A 9,990-nucleotide genomic window follows, 5' to 3' on the forward strand; every position below is an offset into this window, starting at 1 on the left:
CAGTGTCTACATTTGTTTGGAATCCCCTCAGAATAGTCTTTTTCCGCAGGTGTTTGTTCTAATTATCTGATTTGGCTACTTAAAGAATGTCTTTGTACATAAGTTTATTGTAAATAATTTTAAGAGAAAGTTCAAAAGAACAGTTCGGTGTTCAAACTTTGCACTTCTCAAAGAAGTGCATATTAATGTTGGTAGGATTACGGAAGCTGTCGGTTTTTACTGAAAAGTAGATTTTCCTATTTTTATAGCAGTGTTGTAAACAATTGATATTGGTCAGAAATTTGCATTTAGACATAATGTAAAATCTAAATTTTAGTTCAAATTTGTAGTTGGGCGGCCAAATCGCCAATCTTCTACATTTGAGGAAAACATACCGAAAGGCAAAGTAAATTGCTGTTTGAGAATATAAATTTATTCTAAAGGTTGTAAACACATAGCTATAAGTTCTAAACAGGGGGTAAAAAATGTTTGTAAAAATTTGACAAGGGAGGCAGAATTAACTCTCCTTACAAAACCTTCGATTCTTAGGGGTGCAGGGAGAGGGTTTACCCACCCATCAGAATTCGCGTAATATTTTGCTGTATGCGAATACTTAGTATACTTCCGGGTGCAAGTAAACAGCAGTTTCTTCAGAAATGAGTTTTCGACATATTTGAAGAAATGGGTGAGTTCAAGACTAACAATATCGAAAAATACAATGGTCTTTTTTTCGCGCATTTTTATTTAAGCGGAAACCAAATAAGCAAGTTTGTACAACAGAGTCGAACGAAAAAATACTTTTCTGAGCAGTCAGAGTTGGCCGAATTTGACCCAATTGGGTTGAACCCAATGGGTTTTTCAAAAACCCATTATTAAGCACACTTGGGTATTTTTAAATTTGCCGAGAAGTTTTGAAGAATAAATAAAAAGTTTAAATTGTGAAAGTATTTAAATTTTTACCACAGACAATGGACATAAAAATGAATTTTGAAGTTTAATAGTATATCTTAACGGCATTGAAAATACTTTAAAGATTTTAAATAAATGTATTAATAAATTAACTTATTTATTAACCAGTTAAAGAAAAACTCATTCTCTTAAGTCCTGTCGCCTCTGATTTTCTCAATATTTGTAGATTGTACAAAAGAAACGACTCTAGCTAAAAGGCTTTCATGTGAATTATTTTTTGCAAACCCACAAATCTCGAATAACAAGATATATTTAGAAATTAAGAGGTTTTTCATACGGTCGAGAGAAAAGAGTAGGATATATAGTATTTTATCTTACGATAAAGTTTAATAATTCTTACTCTGTACACAGAAATAGAAAGACGGGCAACTTAAAATTCAAAGAAATGTCTTGATTAAGCTTGGATTCAGTAAAAAGGAATTTAAACTACTTGAGTTTCTACAGTAGTTATGCATAACAAAATGAAATACAATAAAGTAAAATGCAAAAGTGGTAATAATTGAAAACGAACAATAGATTTTTCACTCGAGAAGTAACTTTGCCCTAACTGTTGGTAACAATGAAGACTAAAATCCGAAACTACACCATTTTTGGGTTTTTTCTTCTATACTTTTCTTCAGAAAACGGTGAATTTTAACTAGTTTTCTAGCTTTTTTAACCCAAAACAATTTTTGCGCTTTGACCATATACTTACGCTACAATATGCTACAAGTACCTCGCATTCCCCCCCCCCCCCAAAAAAAAAAAATAAGACGGAAAAACACGCATTTCTTTTTAAAATCCCAACTTTAGTTGTTTTTTTGGATTTTATTTTAAAAAAAACCCTGGGTCCATGGGCTTTCTTTAAAAAACTCGGTTTTTTCCAATCCTGCTTAGAGTAGCAAATTTTCCGCAAAGGTAAACACTAATTACTGTGCATAATGTCGCGACTCTGAGTTTCATATCTTCTGCTCTTGCTAGAATCTAGACGGCATAACAATTTGATGTTTTAGTAATGTTTAACATGCAGGGAAAGACTTTTTTTTGACAAGGCCGAACTCGATCCGGTAGCTTAACAGTTTTACTGGTGAGACTGTGTCGCTTCAGGAGAACAGAGAAACGGAAAAATGGTAAACAATGAACGTTACCTACTGGAGTTTTGGGTTAATTTACTGAAGTTAAGGTTACAATTTCAACTATTAAACTATCAGTAAGCAGGCTATGGCTTCGTTCGAATGTCAAAGCAATTTTCACCCGTTATACTTTAACGGGCGATTTTCTTTCAATCGATATTAGAAATGATAAAATCGAAAAGAAAAAAAAATTTTACAGGGTGCAGCAGGGAAACTTGCTGATTTGAATTCGATGCTTATTAATGAGGCGTGGTCAGAAAGGAGTGGGGAGAGTCTCATTTTAAAGAGGGGGTGATGAAGTTTTGTTTCCTCATAAGTCGGTTGTTGTTACGCACTGGACAAAGGAACAACGTGCGTTGGCCCTCGAGGCTTACTTTTCTAATAATCATTCGGTGGCTGCCACCCAAACTGACATTTTTTTTTTGAGCAATCACGATTGCTTATTGTTCTTATATGACTGTTTTGAATTCCTATCATTTTATTTTCCCGCCAGTACCCTCTGCCAGCACCACCGTCGCATCGACCGGCCTCACGATGCTGTTCCTCTTGCGACAAGTCTCCAGGTTGCGTCCATATCCTACACACATTCGCATACATACACAACACACACACATGCCTGGACACAAACACACACGCCTACACACACATACACACACTCATGCCTGCACACAGACACACATATGCCTACACACACACGAACGCCTACACACACGCGCGTACACACAGCACTGCATACACCACACGCATGCATACATACATACACACCCACCCACACACATACATACATACATACACACAGGCACCCACACATATGCGCCTACACAAACACACACGCGCATTTATACACACACGCGCTCGTGATTGCGAAAAACATAATTTGAATTCGAGACGCCAAAAGCTCAAATTAATATATATATATATATATATATATATATATATGAGGGCGGGACAATTTTTTATGGTGGGTATCTCAAATCGATAGATTACAACAAGCTTCGGATCCTGCAACACCTGAAAGACAGCATCCGACTAGCCATCGCGAACATTCCTGTCAATATGCTCGAAAGAGTGGAACGAAGCTTCAAATCTAGAAGAAATCAGTGCATCATTAATTTGGGCCGCCATTTGCCCGATGTAATTTTTAAATCTAGTTAAAATAAAAATTCAGAATGTTTAAAATATCTTACAAAAGGAGGAAATATATTGATGTGTGAAGTACTTTTTCTTTTATCGACTTTTCAAATCAGCAAGTTTCCCAGTCGTACCCTTTATTTTTTACTTAGAACTAAATATAACAAGATGAGTAGCAATCTTTGAAAATTGCCTGTAGTATCATCCTTATATATTTCTGTAGTCCGTTTTTTGTTTCTACGCGAGATCTTCCTCAATTCTTGATCGATTTCTTTGATTTAAATCTTATGTCAAAGCTTATCCTGCAGGCTACTGACGAAAAATAAGACCCACGGTCTAAAAATTGTTTTTTTTTCTGTGAAAAAACCTGTTTTAAAGAACCAGAATGAGGTTTTCGGTTAAATTTATAACTTTTTGCTCTGTAACCGACAGAGTTGAATTGCTTGATCGGCAGAGCATTCGACTGGTAACCAGGAGAGTGAGTGTTCGGGCCCATGTCCGGACAATCTGCATAAAAAAATAGAGAATTATCGCGCATTATATGAACAATGAATAACCAATATGAGGGAGTAGATGAGATGGAAACGCTCATTGCTGTTTTTAAAACGTGATGCAACATATAGCTAAATTGATTCTTAATCGTAAGGATTTTTTTTTTTTTTTAAAGCTTTGACTCCGGTAAGGAAATTAAAGCATAATGTAAGCGAAAATATACACATCAGGTTTAAGATTTCAGACTACAATTGAATAATTTTTGTTCAGATGAAAAATCGTATTCTGAAATGTAGATCTTCTAATGACAGTTTTTGGCTCTTTGGACAAAAAAATTACTACCCCAAATTGAAATAACGCTTTTCATTTAGTTAACCTATGAATATTTATTAGAATACGATGTAAAACATTAAAATTACTAAAAACTTAATGGGTAAAATATCATTTGTTTCTTCTTTCGGCAAAAAAAAAAAAAATAGCCAGTCACATTTGATTTTGTATTTTAACCGATCGTTTAAATGATAAACACGTGCTGCCATCTAAGCCATAACGGTTAAAGCAGCCTGCGATAAGAAATTGTATATATTTTTTCAAAAACAAAAACGCTTTTCTTGAATATCTTATTTTATATTCTATTTGTGTGGATTATTTTTCTGCCGGTATGCGAGATCCTTATATCTTTTATTTCTGTAGCCTGTTTTTTGTTCCTACGCGAGATCTTCTCAATTCTTGATCGATTTCTTTGATTTACCCCTCATTTTAAAGCTTATCGAGCCGGCTAATAACGAAAATAAGACCTACAATCGAAAAATCAATTTTTCGGACACTGCCCTTGCTGTTGCATAACCTTGATGCAGCCTGTAGTTCTTATGCAGATTTTCTTTTATTCAAAATTCTAATACAATTTCCATTTTTTTTGCACCGCTTTCGGCGAAAAAAAATTCACAATTAAACCTGTTTTTTTAAATAAAGCTCAAAAGCACTGGGCTTAGTTCTTCGGTTTCAATAATAAGTTTTTTTTTTTTTTTTTTGGTAGAACTTTCGGCTATAAATTAGCTGAACTTCGGGTCCACCGTTATAGCTAATTTAGATTAATATTACGCATTACAGATAATTATTATGCATTACATGTATAGTGCAGCTCTTGTTAGTTGAGCTGTGACCTTGACTATGTTTACCTGTTTTAGGGTAGTTTAGTGAAAAATAGACGTGTTATTAACTCGGTTTTTAGTTGGAATATTTTTGAAAAACTGCTAAGAAAGTTTCTCAACTCAATTCAGCACCAATTACTGCTCCCTATTTACCGAAACAGTGGTAAACATTGTCAGAGTCGGAGTTCAACTTTTCAGAGCCTCTCAATACTCATTACAGCAGATAACACACATAAGGCAATAACATAAACGCGACGGGAATGCTCCTTGGCATTTTAATTCTTTTATGCAAGCTACAGTTATTATTCAGATAAATTGATTATTAATCAAAGGGATTGATTATCAAGCAAATCTTTCTTTTTTTTGAAAGCTTTAACTCTGTTCAGATTAGTAAGCATAATGTAAGCATAAAAAATATTAGATTAAAAAATTCAGGCTTCAAGGAAATCCTTTTTGCGCAGAAAAACTCATGCTGAAATGTAGATTTTGCTGTTAGCTGTGTTAGACATTTTGTATTAAAAAAAATACTATGCCAAACTGAAATTATGAATCTCACCAAGTAAACCTTTAACTATTTATTCGAATACGATTTAAAACATGAAATTTATTATCAACTTCAAAAATAAGAATTCTTATTCTATGCTTTCGGCGGGAAAAAAATGCAATTTTTCTACGTTCGAAAAATTACACTTAAAAAACCGATTCAGTTCAACTGGTTTTGAATTATAAGTGTTCGATTAAAAGAAAAACATGTGCTGGCAATCAAGCCGTAACGGTTAAAGCAACCTGCTATGGGAAATTGTATCAATTTTCAAAAATAAAAACATTTATTTTCAATCTAATATATTATTTCTCTAGAATGTTTGTTTCAATTGCTACGCGAGATCTTCCTCATTCCTTAATGAAATTCCATGTTTTACAAATAATTTTAAAGCGTATCAGCTGGGTAAAGACAAAACATAGACGCATGTTTTTTTTTGGCAAAAAGCTTTTTGGCTGCGTTTTATTACACATTGCTTCAATGAATAGCACTCGAAAACGAAGGCGAAGTTGCTCGGTTGGTTGGAGTGTCATGCTGACAATCAGAACTTCACCAGTTCGAATCCATGCCCATACATATCCCTTTCATGCCTCTTTTTTTTTCCGTCACATGCTCACATAGGCAGGATTGTATTTGCCACAACCCGTTTTTTCACATGCACAACTACTGCTTTTTCACGAGTCACTCAGTCACACTTTTAATGATATTTATGTTTACATTGAAAATACGTACAACCAAAAAGTGAGCGATGATTACATCATCACAACGTTGTATTAAATGAGGTTTTGTCGTTGATGTTTTTAAATTACATGCCTTCTTTTGTGCCTTTAATTTTTTTCGTTTACTTAAATCCGTTTACTTTTTTCGACTCTTCTTCATAATGTTCTTCTTCGAAATTTTTAAAGAGAGAAATGCCACACGAAACGATTCGAAGCCGAGTGCGGAGTTCCGCACAGGTCGAATAGTTTCCTTTCATAATTGCTTTATTGTGAATTAAAACGTGCATTGAGAGCGAGAAAAATTTCCTACGGTTTTATCAAGTTTGATAAGAGTCACACGTGCAGTCAAAGATAAGAACTTCGCCTCAATGGCATGAAAATAAGAATTCACAGAAAGTCAAAAAAGATTTTAAAAATGCGACGCCGTTTATCATTTTTTTAAATTTTAAAACGTAACTTAAAAATGATATCAGTCCGTATTATCTCGGTTGCACAACGTTAAAGATAAATTCTAACTATCCCTCTCCTTCCAGTGAAAACGAGTTTATAGTACGGCTCTGGTAAAAATGTGTTTGATCTTTGACGCGCAGATTTATTCTTGGGTTTGACAGAAGCAAAATTTCTTAGCGACTGGGCAAAGATGTAGTTTGTTTAAAGAAACTGGGTGATTCTCTAAAATCCTAACACTATTATGTCCCGAAAGTCAAACACAAGAACTGTTCGACTTAGAAAGTTTTTTAATACTTAGAAATAACATTTCTTATGTTATTCCATTCTTATTTTAAAACAATATCTCATTGATTTCTTCCTATAAAAGTTTTGGGTACCCAGAAAGTCACTCTCCTACCGTGTCCAAATCTGTTTCTCAAAAGTACTGAAATTATTCAAAAATTTTATATCAACATTCCACAAACATAATTTATAGTGCTAAATTATGCCTACTTAAAGGTGTAAAATAGCATTCTTTAAAGAAATTTAATTATTTAAATAATCATGGTTCATCATTTTAAAGTTTGTCTCCAGGTTTTCATGTTACACTCCTGGCTTAGGGATGAGTTCAATTATTATACAGGGTGTCCTGAAAAAGACTGACTGTTTTCAAAAATTTATAACAGGAAAACGGTAAATGATAAAAAAAAAACAATTCTTGCTGAAAATTCATGTGGAGGGCCGTAAATCCCCCCCCCCTCAGTTCTAAATTTTAGTTGAAAACTTTTCCAATAGATGGCGCTGCAGATAGTAAGCCCGTAAATAATTTTAAAAAGATAAAAAATTACATCATAATATTTTGAAAATAATGAACAAAAGAACAAAATAATATTTTCAAACAATCGTCGGCTGTAATCCCATGTAGCAATCGGAGGAAAAATCGATGAATTTCAATTCTTTTTTGACTTTCCGGCTTACTATGTGCAGCGCCATCTGTTAAAATATTTTTGAACTAAAATTTGGAACTCTGAGAGGAAAAAAATAGCGCCACCACATGAATTTTCTGCAAGAATTTGCTTTTTATCATTAACTGTTCTCCTGTTATACAGTTTTCAAAACAGTCAGTCTTTTTCAGGACACACTGTAGAATAAAAAGGAACTTTGAACCTGCTATACTACAACACTATTAATTACCACCATTTTGCTGGAATCTTTGAGTATTTCGTTACTATGATTTGTCTGCTGTTATTAGTAAAATTTTGAAGTCCAAAAATGAGGTTTGTAACATTTTTGCTGCCGTTCTCCTCGACAACATTTTTGCTTAAAATAAAAGAAAAGTTTTAATTTTACTCTTAGTTTAAAATTTATAACAAAGAGGTTAGAATAGAAAAATAGCATTATTTACCTCAATTATAACTCTGGGTCTACGTAACAGGCACGTTGTAAGGAAAATGTCATTCTTCTGTCGCAAGAAAATTATGCATGAAATAGTAAAATCCAATTGCTCTCTAACCACGAACTAATACCTTTAACTTGTACAGGCAAATCCGTTCTCGATATATACTAAAGACGAATAAACTTTGACGTATGCAAGGCTGTTAACGGCAGAACTGAATCAGAAATACAAAATACGAGTATGTAAGCGTACTAAAGTGGAAGTAAATTCCGTTTTTCACGAGAAGGCATTTGACTCCTCCCATGTCACGTGGTATCCGATGATTCTATTTCGCTGTTTTCGGCAGAAGGTATATTCGGATCATAGCATTTTGTTGTAAAAGCAGCGGTTTTTAAAATGTAAGAATAACTAAAATGACAATAGACAAGTGATGCAAAGGACACTAAGACTTTTGCACATTAAAATGCACGCCCAAGATAAGGCTGTATGATTGCCTCCTTTAGAAGCGCGTGATTGCGAACCGATCACCCCCGCGCAAAATGGAACTCTGCGTACGAGGGGGCGTGGCGAAGTGCCTTCTCCTGAAAAACGGACAATAATTTCTATTTGCAGTAGTAGCAATGATATAGCACGGTGGGCAAAGTCGCTAGTTGTGGAAGAATATACAGTTGGCTCTGTTTAACGACACTCTATTTAACGATTTTCTCTCTTTAAAGACGGCTTTTCACTATCCCGGATGCTCACTGTAGTTTTAAAATCATTCTATTTAAGGGTGCATTCTACTTAAGGGCGATTTTTTTGTGGCTTTTTGAAAGTCGTTGAACAAAGAGTCAACTGCATTCGTCATGGTGTAAAGGACACTGAGACTTTTTGACGCAATCGAATGCACGCCCAAGTTAAGGCTGTCTGGTTGCCTCCTTTAGAAGCGCGTGGATTGTATACCGCTCAATCACGCGTAAAATGGAGGGGTTGAGTTCAAGGAGGGGGGGGGGGGAGGGGCAATGGGGAATGGTTCAAGGGGGCGTGGCGAAATGCCTTCTCGTGAAAAACGGACAATACTAAAGTTGAAGCAAACATTTGTACCTAACCTTTTTTTTTTTTTTTTTTGATATTGAGCTAATTAGTTCAAGTTTTCTGATTATGTATCAAAACATCATGTTTTTCTACAACAAGCTTCAGATTGTTTTAAGTCATAACCTTACGTTACGTATTGTACACGTATACACATTTTGGAATTTTTCTCTTAACTAATTTATTGTTTTTAAAGGTTGTATTCTTTTTATACATGTGTAGATTGTATCGAAATAAATTGACTTATATTTGTTCATGTTCTTCATATTTCAGAAAAATAAAATACCCTCTCGTTTTAACAGGTACCAACCTTTTAAAAATAGAACAACAATCACAATACGAGTTTGATATCTTATCTCTTTTCAAGGACGGAATAATATCCACTTTTTAATTAGTGTTGCTTGGCAACCAAAACACATATTTTTTCCCCCCTTCTGCTTTGTTTTGTTTTTTCCTCTCGTAATCAAAACATCGTTCGTCATTACGAAAAACTTTGAAGTGGATGTATTTTGAAAGTAATGATTATAATAACTATGTTTGTTTGGTCTTTTATTCCTTATACAATTTTAAAACCACATGCTATGTAAAAAATAGTAGTAAAAACATGATAATGTTTCAAGTTCTGAGCCCTTTTAATGCCTAACAAAACTGAATTTCTAATCCCCGGCGCAAAAAGAGGGCTTATAAGATAAACGTGTTCATTTCTATTTATGTACTATATGTGTCTGTCTGTGGCTTTATTAATTAGTTTTTGACATTGTTACTTTTTAAATTAAAATCAGTAAAGTCATAACTGATTTTTTTTCGTTTTGTTTGTACAGACAATGACAAAAATCAATCCCAGGCGCTTAAAATAAAAATTAAAAAAATGAATAACGGCATACTTTATTTTAGTTCCACTTGTGGTTCTATTTTGTCTGGATTCGGGCAGTACTTTTTGAGATAGATCAATCAGAATTTAAGAGCAAACACGTTTGGTCCATGAATGAGTAGTTATACC

Source organism: Uloborus diversus, chromosome 8 (genome assembly GCF_026930045.1).
Source record: "Uloborus diversus isolate 005 chromosome 8, Udiv.v.3.1, whole genome shotgun sequence".
NCBI classification, from domain to species: Eukaryota; Metazoa; Arthropoda; class Arachnida; order Araneae; family Uloboridae; genus Uloborus; species Uloborus diversus.